The 24,379-nt window shown below is 42.5% G+C and overlaps 1 protein-coding gene across 1 annotated transcript in view; it reads left to right on the top strand.

Annotated features, from left to right (window-relative positions):
• The first annotated feature begins 2,201 nt into the window (after window positions 1–2,201).
• The window catches only part of DTNA (dystrobrevin alpha), a 229,615-nt gene continuing 207,437 nt past the window's right edge, over window positions 2,202–24,379 (top strand). Inside the window, exon 1 of the mRNA XM_034060178.1 lies at window positions 2,202–2,332. The gene's annotated coding sequence lies outside the window, so the exon portion shown is untranslated. The remainder of the gene's footprint in view (window positions 2,333–24,379) is intronic.

The raw sequence follows: 24,379 nt of genomic DNA, 5'->3' as shown, positions 1-24,379 counted from the left end.
CTGGTATATTCTCTTGTGAGCCAGAAACTGAGATTTGAAGGACAGCTTCTCCCATTATATGCTCTCCTTCATGTGTCACTCCTCCTTTTCAGTAGGGTTACTGTCACTGAAACCCAAGCCTTCCCTTACCTCTTCATGACACTGACAGAATCCCTTGCTGCAGTCTCACTCATTTCATCCCCTGTGACACTATCTTTCCTCTGTGTTTTTCTACTATACTCTGGCAAAAATAATCAACCTCCCCAGCTGACATCATGTGCAGACATGCAGACTTCCCTGCTGGCTTTCCATCACCCACTGCACCTCACTTCACATTCCCATTTCAATGGGAAATGTCCTCCACGACCTCACACCTTACTTCAGCAGTTGTGTCACCTCTTACACACTCCATCTCTCCCACATTCCCAATGCATCTTACCAAGCCAGAAGGTACCATTGGGCTGCTCTCTGTGCTACCTACTATGCCTGAATCACACTCTCATCCTCTTCTCACCTCTCTTTCCCATTGCTGCAGCACTGTAAGGAAGCCACTAAATGTAAAGCAGTGTAACAGGGCATCTGTGTGAGACTCTAGCATTGCCTATGCGATGCCTTCCTCCCATGCTCAACCCCTCAGATTGCTCTTTAAGTGAGGATTATTAGATTTTTAAATATTTGCATACAGCTGGCAGTGTAATGCCTTAGCTATCTCCTAAGGCACACTTGAGCCTCTAACACCATTAAACCTCCTCCGTTTTCACTTTTCTACTTATTTTCTCCAGTCAGAGCTGGGGTCTCCTCAGGTTGTTTTCAGATCAGACCCAAAATAGGGAAGATGCAGCAGCACCCCAAAAGCTGTCAGACCTCCTGACACCATGTGATGGGGTGGACTCAGACCCTTAAGCATTACACAAGCTCGAGTACCATAGCTAAAGTTATACACAGTTAACTGCTTTCACAAGTGGATGGGAGAAATCTGTGAAAGCTGAAGAGAAAGAAACCCACCCAGCTTCAACATTTAGTTGTATTTCTAATGCAGATGGCAATGTCTTATTTTCAGGTAACACGTGATGGATGAAAGGAAACATGAAGCCGTTTCTCTGAAAGGTGCCTAATTTCCCCCTCAAGCAGCTGTGCATCAAACCTACACGGTTAATCCCTATGGTTTATCTTACCAGATAGAAAAAAAAATGGGTCACAGAACTTCAGCAGTGGAAATAATTCGATTCCTTCGCCAAAAAGGAATATGCCGATTTTGAGAGCAGTGGGATGAGCAGCAGCGTTTGTTATCCATCCCTTCCTACACCCGATGAGCTCAGAGGGCTCCTCGGCAGCCAGCCAGCCCTACTACAGCTGGGCACGTACACAACCCCCTACACCTGCAGAGCCCTAACGCGAAGGCAAGGCTTTGGCCGTGCTTTAAACACCAGGTTCCTTCCCCAATACATCATCGCATCGCATGTGAAGGGGCTGAAGTTGCAGTCCCACAGCTCCAGCGCCGGGCTTGCGGGACCTGTCTGTCTGTGTGAGAGAAGGATCGCCACCAGGTCCTAGAGGCTCCTCCAGCCCGAAAGCACCGGGCACGGCCGAACCGATCACCCACCCATACAGGCAACCAGCCAGCCAAGGCGGCCCCGTTCCGAGAGTGCCGCTGTCTCACTATGGGGGGATTAAGACGGGTTGCCCCCCCGCCTCCCCTGGCCCGCCCCGCCCCAGGAGAAGCCCCGCCCCTCCCCGGTAGAACAGGATGACATCATCCCTCCCCACCGGCTCCCCGCGCCGCTCCCCCGGCCCGCCGCCACCCCGGACGGGGGAAGGGGCTGTCCCCGCACCCCCATCCTGACCCCCCGTCCCAGCGGAGAGCTCGGGGCAGGGGTACCCCGGCTGCTGCTCCCGGTCCCACCGCCCAGCCTCGCCCCTACCCTCACACCCCACTACGTCATCCCTCCCTCTCCCCCGCGCGCGCGGCGCTGCTGGCGGGGAAGCGTCCCCCGAGGGGAGCGCCGGAGCCGGGCAGAGGCTTCGCGGCGGCTTCACCCGCCGAAGCGCGCCTGCGCAGAGGCGTCGCGCCGGCGCTGTGTGGCTGCCGCACATGCGCAGCTCGGGGGGGCGGACGCGGCGGGCGGGCGGCGGGGCAGCTCCTGCGCTGACACCTGCAGCATGTGCCAGGAGCTGCAGCGGCAGCGGCCGCCTCTGCCTCTGCGCGGCGCGGCCGCCCCGCTCCGGCGCCGTGCGCGGCGGCGGCGGTGGTGGCGGAGGAGCAACTCCCGCTCCCGGCGTCCCTCCTCCTCCTGCCTGGCACCGTGTGCCGGCGGGTGCACGGTGACCTTACGGAGCGTGCATTACCTCACAGGTAAATATCAGCTGATCCGCCCCGGCGGCAGCGGCGGGAGCCAGGCGGCGGGAGCCCACAGAGCGTTCTCTGAGGTAGCGATCTCGGGTGTGTGGTGCCGGGCAGGGGCCGCCGCCTGTTGCCTTTTACCTGTGGGGGGCAGCTGGCGGGGGGCGCACGGGGTTTTGCCCTCAGCACAATGGGGGCGCCTGTGGTGTGGGGCGGCCTCAGCGGGGGGGGGGACGATGACGGGTGGGGACCCCTGGCCCGGGCCCCCCACCCCTCCCCGTGGTCCTCCTCCTCTCCGTGGCTGCCCCCTGTGGGGTCGTAATAAGGTCCCGTTTATCCTCAGTGCGGGTTCCAGCCCTGTCAGGTGTGTGAGTGTCTGTCTTCCAGTGACCCACCCAGACTCACCATGCAGCAGGTCCATGGGGCTGTTGGCATGGAGAGGGAACCTGGTGGGTTGTGGCGGTCCCCTGCTATGGCTGGCTGAGGGAAGAGGGGTGAGACGGTGCCCATAATGCAGAAGTGTTGTCTTTACGGGTGTGTTCACTGGCTTATTGGCAAAGTTTGGTAGTTGGTGATGAAAATCTCAGTTGTCGCAGCCAAACTAGCTTCTACTACCCATGCTGAGGAGTAGCTACCACTAGCATGTAGTGATAGGACAAGGGTGAATGGTTTCAAATTGAAAAAGGGTAAGCAACCTTGGAGATGTCTGTGCACATGGCAGGGGGGTTGGAACTAGATGATTTTAAAGTAATTTCCAACCCAAACCATTCTGTGATTCTCTAAGAAGTTCTTTACTAAGAGGGTGGTGAGGCACTGGCACAGGTTGCCCAGAAGCTGTGACTGCCCTATCCCTGGCAGTGTTTAAGCCCAGGCTGAATGGGGCTTGGAACAGCCTGGTCTAGTGGAAGGTGTCCCTGCTCATGGCAGGGGGGTTGGAACTGGGGGAGCTTTAAGGTCTCTTCCAACCCGAACCATTCTATGATTCTATGGAAACTAAGCATTTCTGATGGCTGTGGTGGTCAGCTGAACGTGGTTCTTATTCACTCGATCCCATTGTCAGCATTGGTGATCTTTTAGGTAGTACCTTAAACATTGCTGGAAGTCAGTGTTGTCTGTTAATCTTTGATGGTTACTGGTGTCTTAGAAGATGTTAAAATGAGAGGTTCACCAATTAAGAAGCAGTATCACAAACTTGGTACATGTGGGCTTTCAATGCATTTTGTCATGTTCAAAGTTTTGTAACTTATTCTTCACTTCTGAATGCCATACCTCTGCTCCTCCCCTTCTTGGTGGGGTATAGTAGTAGTTTAATAATAAAGGGGGGAAAATGGCATAGATTCTATGATTTAATCCTAGTATAGTTATGGAGCTGTTTCTGTAACTTTTACCTGAACACTAGGTTGTCTCTGCACCTATGATCACACACATGACTGGGCACCTATTCACTAATAAAATGGTGGCAAGTAGAGAGTAGTGAGTGCAACATTTTTAATTCGTGCTGTTTTCTGGTTGTCAAAGGGTAAGTGAGCCTGAGATGAAAGCCAGTGCCATGTCTATTTTAAGCCCATGTCTTTATATTGCTCCTCAAAAGAGAATTATCCTACTGACACATTTTTGGGTTTCACCCTACTCTTGCAGTTACCATTCAAGTTCCTGTATTTATTTCAAGTCACTATATAATGCAATAGACATTTTTGTGGGTTTATGTGGACTTTCGTTTTTTCTTTCTCAGAAGACGAAGTTAAAATTCAAAGAACTGAATGCCTTAAAATAAATCTTTCCGTCCTATAAAAAGTCACACATAAAATACCAGCTCCTGATGTGACCTCTCAATGAGCTATAACTGTAATCAGAATGAGGTGCTGTAGTCTTGCAGTGGTAGTAGTAAATACAAAATTACATATGTGCACACACTGTTATCACAGGCAAGTGGATAATTCATGCATGTAATGCTCAATATATGAGGGTCCCCAATGGTATGTAATAATTTCCACACACAGTTTTCTGCATGTTGCTGGCTGTGTGCACTAGTGCCCAGTATGGCACTGAAGGATGGCACTAAGTCATGCAGGCACAACCACCATAGATTCAGGTCACTCTGGGAAGTACCCCATGAGCCACTCCTGAAGACAAATGTACATGTGCTCTCTGTGTGCTGTGGTAGCCTACTGATACCATAACTAAAAAACTGGAAAGAAATCACAATGTACATTATGATAAGCTCCAGGATAGCAGTCCATTGTGGTTTAGAGGAAAATGAAAGATAGATTTTTTTGTTTTGTTTGGCTTTGGAAGCTTTAGTTCTTCATTAATGATTTCTTTGATTTCTGTAGTTGTACACTGTCAGAGACTGTAGGATGGTTTATCTTCTCCTATCCATTTTGCCCTGTGTAAGTCTATTCAGAATTGCTTATAAGGGTCAGCACTGATCTGTCTAACTTCCATGCCAGGCAAATAATCGGATATAATTGCACTAAAATCAATGAATATATACTGACATGAAACTGTGAGAAGAAAATCAGCCTCATAGTGTTTTATATTTGTATAGCTGAAAGCCAAAAATAGCTGTCATAAACACAACATGTCCTTTCAGAAGGAATAGTCAATGCCTATCTTACAGTTGTCCAAAAGTTCTTCTATTTCAGCAGCTTTGGGTTAGGAAATTGAAGGCAGCAATCTTGGAATGAGAACAGATCTGGAGAAACTTTTTGTTCCAGTAACTAATCTTCTTCTCCTTAATTCTGTGCTGTTAATCTTAGCGTGCACATACCCACACTATTAACATTTGGCAAGGACTGTTTTCTTAAACAGGGACCCTTAAGTGTGTTGCCAAATACACAGGGTTAATTCTAATGCCTGTGTTTTAAACTGCTGCTCTTTAATTATATATGTTCCTATTCTAGGCATAACAGTAAAATGTAAGTGGTATGGAATGTTACATTCCAATTAGTTTTGACATGCAAATGGGAATTAGAGTTGATGGGTAAGCCTGACATGTACTGCATGACTTGTCATGTTTTTCCTGGAGAGAGGGGAGTCTTGGGACTGAGTCACCAATGAAGAACATGGAGCCCCGCAGGCACAGAACTGGTGCAATGGAATGATGAGTCAGACCTTTTATCTTCAAATTTGGTATTACGTGGTGTTCATGCATGGGGTGCATTGCACTCATTGTGTACCTAGGCAAGTAACTAGTGCAGAAAAACAGTTCTCTGACTCTGGGACACCTTTTCTTGGCAGAGGTGGTCCCACTTCTATTGAGATGAAAGGCTGTTGGTTAAGATTGTGTAAGAAATCACGGTGTATTAGCTTGCTGATCAAATCAGGTCTGCTGGGAAAAATAGATTAATTTCTTACATTGTTTCAAATCCAGTATTAGTATGACATATTACTTATATTTTCCCTTCCTGCATTGTAGATCTGTACCAGCTTTTTCAGACTTCTGAAACTAGATAGAGGAGGAAGAGCAGTGTTCATATTCCCCAATATGTGTGTAAGCTATACGTCTTTCAGGAGTGTTGCTGTGGAATGACAGTATTGTTTCTGATTCCAGAGGAAGTTGATGTTATTGCTAAGCTAATGAAAATAGTTGAAATTTCATAGAGGTCATAGCCTCAGAAATATGTTAAAACAGTGAGAATGAAGATGGCTCACTCAGTTGTTTCCAGAAACAAAACAAAGCCTTACATCGGAGATGTCTTCACTTAGTCACTTAGTCTGAACTTCCTTGAATAGTGATCATTATTAATAACACCACATCTTCTCAAGCTCCCAGAGCGTGAAAGTTCCTTGATTTATAATCGTTTGGGAGCAGATGCTCAAAATTGTGTCCACTTGCACAAACAGCACAAGAGTGACACTTCTGCTGAAAATGGAGTGGGCATGTACAGGGGTCAGTTGTGTGTGTAGCAATTGGAATGGTTTCGTGGTTTAAAACCAAGCTGCACAGCTTGTGCACTCACTCCCCCCCTTGCTCCCCCAACTCCTGGAGAGTTAGGAAGGAGAATCCAAAGAACGTAGCCCCCACGGGTTGAGATAAGAACAGTTTAATAGCTAAGGTATAACACAAATCACTACTGCTACTGCTACTACAAATAATAATGATAAAGGAAATAACAGGTGAAGAGAATACAACACCTCACCAGCCACCAACCCATTGCTCACTCCACTCTGCCCGACCAAGCACCGACTGATACCTCCTCCATCCCCCAAGCTCCAGCCCTTACGGGTAACTCCCGGTTACATCCTGGGCATGACGTGCTATGGTATGGAATACCTCTTTGGCTAGCCTGGGTCAGGTGTCCTGTCTTTCCTTCCTCCCGGCCTCCCCTCCTCCCTGGCAGAGCATGAGCTCAGAAAGCCCTTGGACAAACCAAACATTTGAGCAGTAACTCAAAACATACTTGCTATCAGCAACTGTTCCCAGCCCAAAAGTCAAAACACAGCACTGCACCAGCTACCAAGAAGGAGAAAAAATGACTGCTACTGCTCAAACCAGGACAAATGGCCAAGAAGAGTGTAATGAAACAGATCCTTATCCTGCATCATTAGCAAAGCTACTAAAGGGACTGTGTTTGGAAAAACATGAGCATTTTATTTGAAAGTTTTAGCAGAAGGTCATTGATACATATATTTTAAAATCTTGAGAATTGTAAAAAGTCACCATTTTGTGATCACCACAGATATTAGTGTTGGTTGGGGATGTGGGGATGTTAATGGTCTTGCAAAAAAAGCTTGTGTCTTATCACATTGCCTTAAATTGGGAATCTTACAATGAAGACACAATGGAAGTGCAGGAAAGATGTGCCAATTTAAGTCTAAACCATTCCAATTCCCATTAAAGTGTAAATGATTTTGTTTTTAAGTTAGATACACCTGTTGTATTCTCTAGATATCTAGATTGTCACGTGAAGAAATCAACACAGGCACTGTTTAGCAGTTGTGGCAACTGAAATGAAATGCCAAACTACTTGGAGGAACTTGGAAATTTCAGTGGTCTTTGTGTCCGGGTGTGGAGATCCACAAACTTGAGACTAGCTGTGCTGATGAATAAAGCAATAACCAGGACTGGAAATCTCCAGAGAAACCCATCTCAGCTCTAGAGAGATGGATATCTAAGAAAAGCTTTCAAGTACTGCCTCTTGCTTGGATTTTGTTACCATGGAATTGGAATGCCATGAAGTCATGAGGTGATATCGTGCCCCCTGGAAATCAATATTATTTTGCTACTGACTTCAGTAGAGCCAGGGTTTTGTCCTGCTGCTTATTAAGGTAGGCTGGACTGAAATATATGGGGCTAAATCTTTCTTTCATTTATGATGACATAAATTCAGTCCTAGAGAGAAAGCGATCACAAATGTGTCAGCTGTCCATGGCATATCCACAGCTGCTCCTAGAGCATAAAGTTATTTTATGCTCTTCCTGTATGCTATACAAAACTTTTATCATTAAACATGTGACATCATCTTCTCCTCCTGTAACCACTCTATTTATCATGGGTATGTGAGAAGTTAACGCTGACAGTTCACATACCTGTGCATATGCTACAAGGATCCAGAGGGAAATCCTGAGCTGTATCTTTTATTGTACAGAGGCTGCATTTGTATGAGGGTACTCTGTCTAAGCACAACAGCCTGCAAAGGGAAATACAGAGATTTTTGTAACTGTTCAAAAGAGATTACAACTTAAAAGAATTCCATCCTATAATGTACAAAGTACAAAAATAAAGGCTCTTTTCAGTTAAATCCTCTACCAGATTGATGTCAAGAAGCAATGCAATATCTCAAATGATTTGGGCTTTTTTAATCTTCTTTGCTAGAAGAGATGTCAGAAGAGCCAGGGGTGGAGATCTACAAAAATGCAGTGGAAGATTCATGTGGAATTTCCTCATGCAGTGGTCTGGATGCCTCTGCTTATTTTGCTTAAAATGAAATTCAAACTTCAGAAGCATACTTGATTTTCTTTTCTCTTGGCGCTGACAAGCTCTGCTTTCTCTTTGCTGTCTAAAGATATAACAGCAATTAAAATGTAGTGTGCCAGCGATGTCTATAAACTGCTTTGTGATGTAAGAATCATTACGTAATGTTTTTTCTGACATGAAGAAAAGTAACAGGAGCAAAGAAGTCTTTGGTGTTATTTGCAGCTTTTCGAAAGCTTAGCTGGAACTTCCTCCTGATGCTGACTCGTGTAGCGGGTGTGAATGGAGGTTTGTTTAACTGGTGACACTCCTCTATAGTGAAATTTGACCATGTTGTTTTAAATAAAAGCCTGATGTAATTTTACCCTTAGGCCTTACAGGTGAATAGATCTGTTGAACAGTGAGACCACATTGAACTATGCATCTTGGCTCGTGCAGGAAGGTGGAACTGTGTTTGTACCATGTTTAGCACCAGGTAAGATGGATGAGCTGGTCTTATTCAGGAGGAAGAGCCAATTGAGAGGTCCCAAAGCAGAGTACAGGTGACTGAAGGAAAAGAAGAAGATAATACAACCTTTTTCTGAAATGTGTGATTATTACCATTAAAGGATTAAAACCCCAAAGTAAGCTGTGACCCTCCTCTTTCTTCAGGTGATAAAGATGAAACATAGTGCAAGTAGAAAAGTAAAGATCAGCTTTAACCAGAAATGGAAGAGGGAGCAGTGTGTGTGTATGGGCTTCCTGGAAAGGTTTGAGCAGAACTGGAAGATCTGATGCAGATTTTTCTGATCTTGACCCCTGATTCCTGGGCAGTTGTAATTACTTGCCAAGCCTGCACATGTGTGAAAGGAGCTGCCTTTTGCAGGCCATTTGTATATGCCTTTATGCTTCCCAGAATTGCCCTGCTATTTATGTGTATTGAGTTTTCTCACAATTGCCCTGTTGTACTTGATTGGTGCCAGAGTTAAAGTTAAATGGTGGCTGGCCTGTACTTAGCCACAGCAGCATTGCCCGCTGTTAATCACTGCCACAAAGTGGATCTTGATGGCAGTCTGAAGTACCAGTCAGCTCTCCTCTTTTCTTTCCTCTTTGAAATCTTCTTTGCTTTGGTATGTGTGTCAATGAGCATGGTCATGTGGTATGCAACACAAACTTGAGTTGTGCTGGGAGGCTTGCCTCCCTGGAGAAAGAAGGGCTCTTGGCTGCCCACCAAAGCCCATCATGGCTTGACAGTTATGCCTTAGTGGAATGGACCGACTAACTTCTCAGTGGGCAGAATGCCAGCCTAGCAGATGGGCCTGAATGTGGGCAGCCAGCAAAGCAGATACGTACTTGTAGGTAGTTATACGTATGAGCACGATAAATGGGGGTCTTTGCAGTTTGAGAAAAAGTTGCCAAAGCAAAAGGTTGAGTACTAAAGTGATGAGCCTGAAGGGAGACTTCTCTGGGGAGCAGGCATGTCAGAGTTCTCAGAGGCAGGATCTGTGGTTTCCTTGTTGCTCTCTGCTTGCAGTTTTGCAGATTATATAATAAACAAAGGAGGCTATTTAGTCTTTTGAATCCAGGCACTCTTGTTACTACAACTGGGAATGTGGAAAATGACACTTTACTGTAGTGAATCCCCTTACAAACTACTTGAAGCTTTCTACCAGCTCATATTCTACCAACACATTTACTGGTACAGCTTGAGATCAGTGGAAATCTGTGCATGCCACGCTTTTAGTTTTGAATTACATTTTTAAATATGAGATACTTCACTGATCAAGAGTTATATGGAAATCAATTACCAGGATGGAACAGAACAAAACTTTCTTTGTAGGTCGTATCTCCCAAAATCTTTGTGTGTAGTTAGATAATGAGTAAATGCTAAGCCCTTTCCATGAATGGCAGTAAGCTAACACATGCATGCAGGCCATACAATAACTGATAATTAAACACTTGTAGGCCTTTTGAAGACTTAGCCATCAGTTGCATCATTACAGAAGGGACATAGAAAAGCTAGGTGACTTGAACTTGTCTTCAGAGTGGTTTGATTGAAGAAGCAAATTTCTCTTTAGCCCATTTCCCTAATTTTATCAGTGTATTTCTGGAGACTTGCCTGGCCTTGCTGTCTCAGGACCCACAGGTATCTTGCTTGAAGGTCCAGCCCTTTGCTAGGAGAAAGCGCTAGAGGACTGCAGAATGAAAAGCATCCCATACCTAGCTGGAAATTGCTTCAGGCTCCTCTTAAAATGCTGGAAGGTCTGTGCACACAGTTTTTCTTGAGCTGATAGGGCAAACCAAGAATCTCTGATTTTTGGCAAGATCTGTAATGAGCTCTGGATACCCTCAGCATAAAAGTACAGACTTAGGTTTCTAGGACCCTTAAGTTAGATTTGCAGGAATTATCAGGATAAGAAAAATCTTTTCTCAAATCCTAGAAATAAATTGTATTTACCCAATCCAGTGTAATCCCTTTACGCTTAACCTGAAGACATGGCAGCTGTCGGTGTGACTCCCAGATTGAGTGCTGTGGTTGCTGGCTTCTAAGTGCACAGAGGAATTTTACAAGCCAGCATGTTAAATGTGCTAGCAGGCCTAGGGAATATGTTTTGTCTTTAAGGATGGGACCAGGTGGGGGCTGACCTACCTGGCCAATATCAGTACAGTGAAAGAACTGTTTTGAAGAGGTGAAATAAGCAATTTCTAAGGGCTCAGATTTCAAAAGACAATTAAAAACTCCTGTAGGTTTCAGGGGCAAGTATTTGCTCCTGTTATGGAAATGAAAACAGTATGACTAGTGAATTCTGAATGGAATGGAAAGATGTATTCTGGTCTGAGTATAATGTCTGACGTACGCACACTTTTATTAATGTTTTATTCTTCTTTTAGCCTTTCAGATGTGTTTACCATGTGACTCTGCTTCTTAAATAATAACCAGAACAAGCAGTTTTATGGTGGTGTGCACTAATTAATGGAAACTATAGACATTTAAATCCCCTGTGCGGGAATACTGCAAGTTTTGACTCATTTAATGCCTGTCTCCTTAGCCCACATCTACCATTCCGTTTTGTGTAGGCAAGGGGGAACGTAGCTCTTAAATCTCAAGTGGTTTTTATCAGTTTTCTTATCACCTGCATTCAGCTCCTTCTGGTGGGACAATTAGAAAAACACAGGTGCAGTACTCCAAAGGGCTGGGAGAGGGCAAAGGGAAAGAAAAGCAGGATGGAGAAGGAGTGTTGTTAAAAGGGGAAAATGGGGTGGAGAAAAATGGTATGTGTAAGGAGAACGGAAACAATGCAAAAGGGAAGGACAGAGAGAAAGATGAAGGAAAAAACGTGAAACCAGTCAAAAGAGAGAGAAGAAATGGGGGAGAAAAACCCACATCATCAGACGAGGACTGTACTGTGCTAATGCAAATTAGTACATGCTCCAGCTAAGTTCCTTTTCTCTTAACGTGACAGAGCAGGACTCATCTTGCAAAGGCTGCTCTGGGAAAAGGGTCCCATTTGACCTTACAGGGCTACTTGCATGAGGAACTGGCTCAAGAAGATCTTTACAGGATGAAGACCACTGTTAGCAGTAGCAGTGTTAAGATGTATCAATTTATGCCAATGGACAAGACTATGATTTACTTTTTATTGCCAAATCTGTTAAGGTGGCAATATACTCATCCTCCACTAATTACTGGCACTCAAAAGAGCAATGTGAGTCGCTGTATGTTTTAAGCCTGTAGACAGGTGCGTTGGAAGTTGAACTGCATCATGCTGGGCTCTGTATATTAACCTTCTGCAGAGCAAGGTGATACATACTGTCAAATACTGTAATACTAGAGGTATTACTTTAGTAGTCCCTGTTTCTCCAGACAGATACAGAAGATTCGAAAGCAGTCCGTGAACACTGCATCAGTATACCCTAAAAGGCACTTTGCTAATTTGTGCTTCCTGACCCCTGTTTATCTAGTCAGATTAAGACCAAAATTGTTATGGACAACAGCATGAAACTTTTGCCCAGAAAAGATAAATGGTAGCTGTTGTACAAGATTAGTAACTTAAAATGCAGCCACTTAGTACATTTGCACCAAGATTAGCCAGTCATCCTTCTTAGGCAGAAGAGCAAGGTAGAATGCCTTCATGTTTTGGTGAGGGGTAAATTTCATTTGTCCCATTGTAATGCTCTGCCATATTTCCACAGGGAATGCTACATTTGTGATACACTAGGAGACCCATATTATTATTGCTATTTGCACTTGCACTTACATATTACCTATCTTACTATTAAAAACAAGCTAGCAGAAAGATAATTATTCCTTCATAATTTGTGACTTTTTTCCCGGTTCAACACATGAAAGCATGTGGTAGGGCATTATAAAACTCTCTTGATTTGTTGTAGGCAATCAGACTTCTGATGGTGTGCTTGACTATCAGAACAAACCACCATGACTTCTTTACCATAAGCTCTGTTCCAAATAATTAATGTAGTGTTAGTGGGCTTACTAAAGCAGCAGGCTATATTACAGTGACTGCAAAGCACAGAAACCTACTGTGTCTTTCTGTCATAAAAAGGCCGTGCTTGTGCTGCAGATCCTATGAAGAATTTGTAGAGATACTTGAAAGGATAAAACACTGTATAAAATCCTAAAGTTCAAAGAGAAAATACCACTCAGGATAAAAAAAGGAGCTTAGCACAGCAGCAGCTTAACCATATATGACAGATCTAGTGCTAAGTCCTGCGCCACCAATGCAAATGCCTTTAGTTTTCACCAAGTAGCCAGATGGAAGGACTAGAAGAACGGCTTTGAGAATACTGACCTTGGTGGGGGGAGAGAGAAAGGGAATGTGCTTCCTGATAAATGACTGATTTTCTGGGCAGGATATGAGCAGGGAAGGTTTAATACATGTACAGCTAGATCTGTCTTGCATTTCCTGTGAAAACTACTTTTAAAGCCATTAATATGTATTTGTCTGTATTTCTGTGCAGGATTATGCCATAAATAAAATTGAGAACTATGCAAGTTGTCAACTCTGTTATTCTGACATGGGGATAGATTACACCAGGCCTGAACAATGATATCGAGACCGGAAACTTAGAAGAATCTTTAGCTATGTCCTCCTTCCTGTGCCATACGATAACATGAACTTTGAATCAAAATTGATCACCTTCAGGCCTTGAGGGTAATCAGAATTGCAGTAAAAAGGCTGGTTTAGAGGTGACAACTCCTAGGTAGTTCACTGTGATCTTTAATCATCTCTGTGTGTGTCCTGGACCCAACTATTTTCTTGTCTTGCTAGCTCCCCACAGAAACATCTCGTAGAATAGTCAGCTCAGCCATGCCTCATGCTGCCTCCTTCCTCCCTCTCTCCCTCCATCCCCAGTGCAGAGCTGCTGTTGTGTGCACTCTGCTCTGCAAGCCCAAGCATCTTCCATTCTGCCAGTGGTGCTTGGACTTAAGCAAGCTGCTGCCTTATCTCAGCCACTGCTGCGTGTCGACCATGGATGGCATGTGAGCATGCAAATTATCTCAGTAATTTGTTTGAACTAGTTGTCACACAGAGCAACACAAACTTTGATGGCTTTGGCAGGCTGCTGTTGCTGTAGGAGATGGGCAGGGACAGCTTATATGAGTGCCCAAGGAAAAGAAGGAAACAACATTTTAGCAGCTGTGTTGATACCAGGTGCTGTTTCAGGATTCTTACCCAGTGCTCACAGTCTTTGTTTCATGTAGTGGGAACGTTTATAAGGTAGAAAGTTCTGTTGATTCCAGAAGACCTTAATGTTAAATAAAATTAATATGATCATGTAGCAGTAAGTACAGCCCTAGGAAAGTATGTATGAGATTGCTGTCACTGCTAAGAGATGTATTCTTGTTGGAGATCATGTTGTGGCTTTTTGGCCCTTACAAGCATAGCAGTGGTTTTTCTTGCTTTTATTTATTTGTAGGAAAAGGAGAGATGGAGCTGCATCTCTGTTCACTATAGCTAAAGTATTGATTAAAGGTACTCTTTCTCCCTATTTCCCCCCCCCTCCCCCCACTTTGGTTTTTAGGAGACAGCAGCAATGTATTCTAAGCAGTCACAGAAGCTTTAATGACAGCTGTTTTGCTTGAAAGCCTCTATCTGTCAGTGTCTGTAACATGATTTGGTGTAATCCTTTGGATTTCCTTATGTTTAAAAAAGCTGCAGAGTCTTCTTCGCCTACCAAACCACATTTAACAGTTGAAATTTTAGCAGGGAATATTTAAAAAAATCTACCATCTCTGATGATCCTACTGTTTACATTTTTTAATACATCTCTTACCTTAATCTGAATGACCAGCTAAGGACATGACTTAGGGAATATGGGAGTTTGGGAAAAGAAGCTCACAAGTAAAATAGCACTAGCAGAAATCTTAGTAGTCCCATATTCCTATGCCATTTGCTGCTCAAAAGTGAGGAAAACCATTTAAAAAATAACTTGTCTTTCATGGTAGTCTTTATGCCTGTGAGTCAATCTCATCTTACTACTCGTCTGTTGAGAAGATTTGTCCTTGAAACCCAGATTTCCCTTACATACACTGACATGTGTTTTGCAAGACCTTGAAATTACACAATGGAAGGAGAGCTGAAAACTGTTGCCAAATCTCCTAGATGGTCACAGTTATCCGGAGCTGACCAGAAGCTTTAATTTCATGCACTATGGTACTGCAGATTGCGGTGTGCAGGCAGTCGACACTGCATGTGTGGCTGCCCCTTTAGCCAGGATGGGTAAATACAGATTCACCTCAGAGGGCAGGATGTAAATGTATGGTTCCCTCAGCGGATGGGCTCTCACTTCCTCTTCCCTCCTATTTTGTTTGCCCGAGACACTTCACTTTTTCTCAGGCAGTAATAATTGCAAGGGGATGGTATGGACTGAAGTAGTGGTCCTATGGCATACTGCCTTACTCAGAATGCAAAAGAAGACAGTGGGGATATAAGACCTGATTTAGCACTCCTGAGTTAGCTGTTTGAAACTGGCTAAGTCCAGGACACTTGAATTTTATACTGTTTTTTTTCCAGGCAACTCCCTATGGTCCTACGTAACAGAAGAGTGATGGTCTTCCCATTGGTATTATGATTTACATCTCAATTTGTTGAAACCAACACACTATCTTTGCTGAGTTACAAACTTATTTGATCAGATCCAGTTATCCAAAATTACCAGCATCCAGTTGGGTGACTGTCCTGGGGCTTTGGGCAGGGGGAAAAGGGTGTTTATTTGTTCATTTTGGTATTTTCCTTGCTTTTCATCAACTTCTTTACACTCAAAAGACAGCAAAGCTTGCATATTGTTGTAGTTAGCTCCCCATGCGTCTGTTTTCATTTAAGGATTACATTTAAGAATACTGGGGCCAATCTGCATTTTTCTAGTAGTCTTCAAATGCAGCAATCAAGAAGGATTTATTGCTTTGTTTGCAAAGCCCCACACCAAAAGGAGAGGTGTTTCTGTTTTTACTTCCTTGCCTTTGGCAGCCTCACAGCAATGAAGCTTCCTGGGCCTCTTGTCTGCTTGGCTAAGTCCAATGAATCTTCTGTTAGCAAGGGGTAAAAAATTCATTAAGGATATATTTGCATTTTATACTTTACGTCATACTTCTCCTTGTGTTTGGGTAGAACACAGCAGCAATTGGAGCATAATTTATGAAATGTTCTTTAATGTTGTTAACACATTTAAGTTGAAGCTCCAGCATACACTCATACATCCTTGAGTATCAAAACATTTGCTAGCTGTGTTATGTGAGTAGTGAGGCTGGAAGCTCAGACCTTGAGAGGGCCTTTACTACTTCTTTCACAGCTTATTTTTCACCACTTATTACTTCTCCCCCCCACCTTGCCAGAGCTGAGTGTTTGATGTGACTTTGTTTTGGAAATCAGTAACTCGCACTTTCATACTATTTGTGAATCATTGATGTCATTAGATATTAAGATATTTAACTGGATTTTGATATATAAGTCTCTGCGCCATGTGGTCTGTGCATCTGTATTAACTGGCTTCTTAAATATTGCAGTTTTCTACTTGGCAAATATTCTCAGCAGAAGCACCTACAGCAGTTGCTTCTAGAACTGCAACATTTATAACTGGTTACTGTACTGGATTTTTTAATGTTCTATTTTTAAATCTCCCTTTTAAAAAGAAAATAATGGAACAGTTATCAAGAATGTAGCAAAAAACTATCCCAGTCCTAGAGTTTTTACAGCAAAATGCAAAGCAGTACAGCTAATCTGTGCTTTCTCATACAAAAGGAGCATGTAACACACAGTCTAGGCAGTAGATCCTTAGCTCCACAGATTCAAATAGCTACACTGAAGTCACTTTTGAGAGGATCTACCCTGCCTCTGTGTTCCCAGTGAAGCTATTAATGGTAAAGCACCCAGCATATACTCTGGGGCAGCATCAAACCACGTGTGAGAGAATGGAAATAAATGCTTGAATATATACATACATGGCTGCAAATGTGGGGTAACTGGATTTCTTAGCATATTGGGTGCAAAGGGGAGACAGTGATGATGGATGGAAAAAACCCTAAAAAATGTTAGAAATGAACATCCAGGATGCTTTTTGAGTTATTTGTGAGGTGTATCACAAAAGCACAACAACAAAGAGAAGGTCAAAATCTTGAGAACATGGATTGCAATGGTCAGAGGCCCTTTCAAATGGTGTGGAGTCCATGCCTGCATTAATCCCAAAGTGACTTGTTTGAGTAAGAGGGAATATATTGAACACCAAGAATTGTTCTGTTCTTAGTGAACTGACTGAGGATGAATGCACTTCCATCTTGTAATTGGAGAAATACAAAGTCAGCCCATTTCTCACTGCAGGGCTTCAAGTCCCAAACAGGTGGGAGTTCATCCATTGTTTCACTTAACTGACACATGAATTTGTCTCCTTTGCTATTTAACTACTGCATCTCTGATAACACTGGCCACTGTGAAAGTAATGGTTTCCTTTTGTCAGATTTAAATCTATTTAATAGCATTGTCAAATAACAAATGCTTATGTTGCTGTCAATACACCTCCTTTTTCTCAATGTAAGCAGGAAGAAATGACATCACAAAAACCTTGGGAACTGGTAGTAGAGCTGACTTCTCATGGCAGTCTGTGCAATCCAAGTGCTACATCAGCCCCTGGTTGCAGAGGGAAGGCTTCTCAGGGCTGAATGGTAATAAGTTATGACCTTCCACGTTTGGTACACTTATTTCCTCTGTTATTCTCCTATCTGAGCACTTCAGATGATCAGAAATAACCAGCAAACATTTTGTGCTTGTTTAAGTAGTCTTTTGAATTGACAAGGCATGAAATCCTTAGACCAAAGGACAGTATTTTTCAGTAGGTTAAAAATGTCTGAAAGTCAAGAGGCTGAGTATATTTACCTCAGCCATGATTTTACTGCCATAATAAGATTTTTTTGCCTTGCTGCACCAGGACTTTAAGATTATATTAGCTTATGCTGAGCTAAATCCAATATGGGATTTGGTTGTAAAATACACAAGGAGAGGTATGTGGCTGCAGAAAGTCTCTACAATCCCCTTTCCCTGAGAAGATATTAGCGGGGTTGAAGGGAATCCTTTGCATAGTGCTGTCACGCAATCCTAGCTAAAGTAATGGTGGCCTTGCTCTTCACACCCTTGCAAGGCTAACTTCAAAAGGCTAACTGCAGGGGGGTAACTTCACTGGGCCTCTTCCACATGGCAGTGTTCTTTCCCTGTGGGTATTTTGGTTTTGATTGCTTTACAAAACCTTGTGTTGAACAGAAATACATGAACTCAATGAGTGATGCTCACTTGCACTTTGGGCTCCTTTGCTCTTCATGTGTAGTAGCCATAGAAGGGATACCTCCTTGGGAGCATACAGCCCATACTAGAGGTCACCCACCCATACATCATGAGCATCTGAGTAAACCCTTCTGCTCCCCCTCAGAAGGAGCATCCACAATGGCTGGAGCTTAACTACTGTCATTTGATGATTCATTTGCAGTGCTTATTTTCTAAAAATTGCATAGCCTGTTCTCAAAAGCAAGGCAAAGAAAAAAGCAGCTGTTATGAAAAGAGAGGAAGAAAAACTCACATACAAAACACAGAGCCTTAAAGAACCAAAACCACATTGTTAGGGTAGGAAAAAAAAACCCTCACAGTTTGCCATGTCTTATCTTTGAATAAGATCAGAAATAGAGTTATATTTTTGAGGTACTATTCATATTTTAGTAAATTAATTGCCACAATTGTGAGCCTAAGAATGAGTGGATTTTAATTCAGTCCTTACTTGCATTTCTTACTTTTCTGGGGTTTCATAGAGTGTAATCCAGGGAATTTTTCCCTGTTGTAGAAAGATGTGCTTTTATATTCAGTACTAGTGGGTTTTAGACATGTATTATTGATACTGAAATAATCACACTGCTTTTTAAGTGTAAGAAGCGTCAGAACCAACCAGTGTAAATTTTCCTCAGTTGTATCATTGAATACAAAGATGGACTTTATTGCAGTTCTCTTTCTTTTAGTGTAGCTTTTATAAAATTTTGTTCAGAAGGCAGAAAATCAGCTTGACAAAGAGAAAAATAAAGTATTTTCAGTGCTGTGTAATGTTTTGTGAAAAGTATTTGCTTTCATAGAATCATGGAATACTTTGGGTTGGAAAGGACCTTAAGATCATCTAGTTCCAATCCCCCTGCCATGGGGAGGGACACCTCACACTAGAGACCACATTGCCCAAGGCTCTGTCCAGCCTGGCCTTGAGCACTGCCAGGGGTGAGGCATTTACCACTTCTTTGAGCAACCTATTCCAGTACCTCACGAACCTTACAGTAAAGAACTTGTTCCTTATATCTAACCTAAATCTCCCCTGTGTGTGAACGCATTGCCCCTTGTCCTTTCTGTGAAAGCAACTTCTTCCCTATGGAAACAACTATTCCCTTTCTGTGGAAACAACTGATCAGCAAAAAACTGGGCATGAAACGGAAACTTCCCATTCAGAAATTTAATAATTTTTCATTTAAAAATTCATGATTGAATTGAAATATTTTGACATCTCAAAATTCACTGTTTTCTTTCACCTCAGTCTAAACTTTTTGTTCTTTGAGCTGCTCTAGCACTTCATCCTGTGTCTCCCAGTACGTCAAGCTGTCCAGTGCAGAGGAACGTCTTGCATGGTGTATCACCACTGTGCAGCTTCTGTGCCCATTGGGGAGGCTGTATTTACTGCTGAGATGATGTTTTGTCCAAAAGCAGCTCTGTAGGCCAGTCTACAAAGTACCAAAATTAGAAGTCCAGTGAGGTACTCTGCTAGCCCAGAGAGAGGCAGCTTATCCTAAAATAAAACCACTCAGTCTGCTTTGAAAGTGATACATTTTTTCTGTGTGAATGAAACTTAGCTTTTAATGAAGTACTTTGGATGTTGCTGATGGAAGATTCTGGGTTTTAGCTCAAGGTAAAGCGTTTCATTGCTAAAATTCCTGTTGTTTGGTTTTGTTCTTCCGACCAGCTCTCTTCTGAGTTTGTCTGATTCTTCAATTGCATGGGTTATAATTGGGAAATAATCTTTGTTGTGAAGCCTTCTCTTTTTGTTAGATGCATTCCCTGTACTTTAAAGTAGGGAATTATGGAACCAATACTCTATCTTAAAGTAGAAAACACAGGTCAAGGTCAGATGATAAATTTTCTTGTAGACTGATACAAACATTTATGTTGGAGGTCCTGACCAAGTTGGAGGCCAGAGAAAAACAAATTCCTGTCTGTGTGTGTGTATTAAAGGGAATAACCCACAGATGAGTCATGAATGCAGCATTACTAATGACCCTACCCACACCACAGCTGCTGAACCTTTCTTCAAGGCAGAGTGAGCTACAGACCTCCCCCAGATGCCAAGAGCATCTCATCAGTATTCCCTGGAGCTGATGGTCTGTGACAGACTTCCAAACCTGGCCCCCACCTTCTAGCTGAGAAGCTTGTGTAGAGCTCCAGAAAAAGACCTGTTCCCTGTCTCATGTGTAATGTAGCCCACCCACATCCTTTCCTTGGCCTCACGTCCTGTGTGGTGATATCTCCCAACCCCCTATAATGGTTGTAGAACTGAATTTACCTTTTAAGTCATAAAGCAGCAGCAGAGAATCACACTAAATGAGTGAATGCATGCAAATAAATGTAAACCACAGAGAACATGGTGATTTCTGCAATCTTAATGTTCCGGCTATATGCCTATTAGTATTACTTCGGTGGATGAGCTTTCCTCTGCCGTAGGATGTATATTTTTTAAATGACCTTTGTAAAGGCAGTTCATTTGAAAAAGGTAGAAATAGTGTAGTGTTGTTTTAGTCCTTTTGTGGCTCTTCTTGTTAAGCAAGCAGTGTTTCTTCCAGGCCAACACAAAATGTGAGTTGAAAGTAGGGTGAGAGCATTTAAGGTCCAAAAAGGGCATGTACAAAGATGGGATTAAAGAAAGGTGAAAAGCAAAATTTCAGCTGAAAAGACTGATAAATATATTGAAAATTTTTGATGGCTGCAAAGTTTATAAAAGGGCACCTCATTTCATTTTGGCTTTGCTTTTGACTGTCAGTTTACTACGACAGAGGTTTTGTTTTCATTCTAAAGAACAATTTGGGGGATGGTGTTTTTTCTGCTCTTGACTCTGATCTGCAAAATACATTTGAAAGATTTGCCATGTGAACCTGAGTACTCAGTGTTTTCAATAAATCTAGATTTAATGGATCTTTCTTCATGAATTGAGATCTATCGTTCTTTTTTCACCTTCGTATTTTGTTTTACTGGTTTGCTACTATTCTGCCTTCAGGGCCAGTGCAAGCTCATGTTTTAAAAGGAAGCCATTGTCATAAGAATCCTGGCACTTCCCATTTGGGCTACTGTCTAAATGCTGTGTTGTTTTCCAGCAGACCCACAGTCAGAGCTTGCTGTTTGATTGCTTGCACTCTTCCACTGCTACAAGCTGCTCACCTCTCTGAATGGGAGGTATATGAACCTTTCTGTGAGTTGCCTCTCCAGGGTTGTTCTTGTGGATATTTGACCTTGCAGATGCTTCTCAGAGTTGCTCAGGCTGCTACTGCGTATTTGGAAATATATTTGGCTTTTGCCAAAACTCATTTGTTGTGTTTGCAGGCTTAAGCAAGCCCTTCATACTTGCAGTCATTCCTACCATCTTAGTTTCTGTGAACACAGGTAGTGTTGCTGGTCTTAAGTTTTAAGGAGACTGGTGAGCCTGATTCCAAAACAAGCATTGCCAAATAGAAGTGCTGTTTTTATGCAAGACTCTGTTCCCCTTTTCATTCTCAGTGTCAGCTGTAAGAAAACATACTGCTTTTGCATTTTAAAGAAGGATGTTTCAAAGGCTTTTGGTCCTAGGCTATCACCTCAGAGGAATGTTCAGAATGAGAGAGCAACCACGCACCTATTTCATGTTCCTGGCACCGGAGGCATATGAGTTGCTGGTGAAGACTCTGTTCTTCTGAATGGACAGATCCAAAAGCCTTTGAGCTTAAAATCAAGGAAAGAGGAGGCTCCATGATAGTGGTGGTAACAGTTCCCAGCCTGCTGAGCTGTGGTTTGGGAGTGACTGTGAGGCTTTTCAGGATCTAGGAAGACCAGTTGGGTTAAAATAGTCCTTTGTTGTATCGCTACCATATTTCTGTGAAAGTTTTAGTGATGAATTGGGGGTATAAATTCAGGAACTTTAGGCTTTAGTCCCTTGCTGGCTTCTCCACAAGGGAGGTGGAGTTCTCTGGCTCTGTTGCAAAACTACCAAGCCTCATAACACTGGACGTTTTGTTAACACATGGCTTCTAGATGGTACAGAATTTTTACCTAAACCACTGTTATCCTTTATGGTACTGCAGAAAACTTTGGAAATAAAATATATTAAAAAAAAAAACCAACCAAACCAAACCCAGTATAAAAGCTAAAATCCACAATTTTTGAGCCAGTACTTGTGATTTCAGATTTCAGGGTGCTTTGTTTTGATATTCTCCTTTTTCTTTGGAAAATAAAATTAGTTTCAAACACATCTCTTATCTGGAATTAGATCAGGCACCAAACAAGCTCATCTGGAACATTTCAGTTCTGCTAAAGCACAGACCTGTTTGAAGTCTGGGGCTTAATAAGGTAATTTTTACCACTTAGGAATAGCACTTTGGATTAGAGTTGCATATGTAGCAGTATCCCTTAATCTGAATTAATTGATTCCAGGAACTGAAAGTCTAGTGCATGAATCTATTTTATGAGGAAAGATAATGGATTTTCAGCTGGTGTAAAGGAGATATGAGCCAACTTGCATCAGCATACGCTTATTTTTCATACTTTGTTGAAGAAATTACGGTGTGATTTTATTCCTTCCTTCTCTAGCTTGTGTATTTGAAAATGGGATTCATGTTGGTTTTTTAGTATCATTGGATGTTCACATCTAAAACCAAAACGTAATCATATTTTAGAAGGCAAGTGAAAAATCACTATCTCTTCCTTGTAAGCTGTCTTGTGAATAGGGTGGTTTGCATTGTAGAGAATTATGATATGTAAGTGCGTTTGTTACTTAAGAAAAGATCTAAACAGGCTCAGTCAACTGCTGTGCTGAGTTTCATTCTGCCTTTGTCTTTTGCTCCCAGAGCAGAAGGAAGGTGTTTCTAATTAATGACATTCTTCAGTATCTGACAAAATACAACTCTGCTGTGACTTCCAGACTTTGCTGAGGATGGATTGGGAGTCAGGGAACAGCGAGAGCTGCATGCATGGTCAGAGCAGTGTGGAAGAGTTTGCACTAAGCTTGACCCATATCACTGCTACCCATCTATCATTATTCACCAACATGAGTTAAGAATACAGTTTAGATATTGACAGGGTATTCTAGCAGAGGATTTTGATTTTTTAAATATCTTTTTTAATTCTGTTTGAAAAACCTGTTAAGAATTAAACCTCATCATTATCCTTTCAACTGTACTTATTTATAGTAATTAGAATAGTAGAAATGTATATTTGAAGAATAGTTGTGAATAGGACAAACAATCTATGGCAGCACTGACTTTATGCGAAGAGCCATGATATGCAGTCCGGTGGAATTCTTGCTGTGTGTGAGGTTTAGTGCATGTGGTTTTAGCTCAGAGCCTGGGGTAAACACCTTGGTCTTCTTTTCAGGCAGGTAAAGTGGAGCTGAGAAATGTTTTTTCTGAGACCTTTTTGGTGAAAATCTAGTACCAGATTGTTTCTGCTGATTTCGTTAGAGGTGCTGGCAGCTGGATTGCTATTGATTGCCTTTTAAATCCAATTCTGCATTTTAAAGAGTTGTGAAAGAAAAATGACAGTGATATACGTGTACGTTAGTAGCCCTCTGTCAGATGTGAAGGAAACTGCAGTTTATCAATGACCTGTTAATGGGAAAGAAGCCAATGACTGCTCACAACCCGAAGGCCCTGATCCTACAACCTCTTAAGAGTTGTGTGTCCTTATTAATGTAAGTAACTGCACTGGACATCATGGGATTACTTATGTCGATAAAACAATGTGACTTTGAGTGATCGTTCAGTCAGTACCTTGGAAGCTGTTCGTGTAGGACAAAGCTATGATCAGATAATCAAAATCAGAAATACAAATATGAGAAAAGTACCGGTGCTCTTCACACTGAAAGTTTCTCTCTGCTTTCCAGCTCACAATAGCTAAACATGTGAGGTTAATAATATAGAAGTAATTCAGTTTGTGGTGTTAATCATTACAAATTGTTTAGCCCTGTTTGTGGCCAGCTCATGTGGCTGGCTGAAGTCAGGCAGTTATGCCACTTAGGTCAGGCAGAGTTTTCACTCATTTCCACCATTTCTGTATTTTCTTTTTGCTTTGTGTAGGCCTGATTTTTTTAAAGCAATATTGTTGATACATGTGACATTTTGTTATCTTCTTTAGCATGCTGATTGCATCAGACACAGTCCTAGGAGATACAGAGACATCTTCAAATACTGTTATGGCAAAGGAATTAAAGGGGTATTTAGATCATGTAAAGGTACTCAGCATCTTACATGAACAGGTAAGTTATCCTGATAACGCTTGTGTGTACAGCAGAAGTCCACAGCTCAACTGAAGCTGGGCCTTTAGGAACTTAACCAGCTGGTGTGAGAGCCTCTAATGGTCACACCTCATCATCCTCACCCTCCTTTTCACCCACTG

This window comes from Melopsittacus undulatus, chromosome 1, assembly GCF_012275295.1.
Source record: "Melopsittacus undulatus isolate bMelUnd1 chromosome 1, bMelUnd1.mat.Z, whole genome shotgun sequence".
In the NCBI taxonomy this organism is placed as follows: Eukaryota; Metazoa; Chordata; class Aves; order Psittaciformes; family Psittaculidae; genus Melopsittacus; species Melopsittacus undulatus.
Note: the sequence above shows the minus strand (reverse complement) of the source record. Positions and strands in the feature narration are given on the sequence as shown.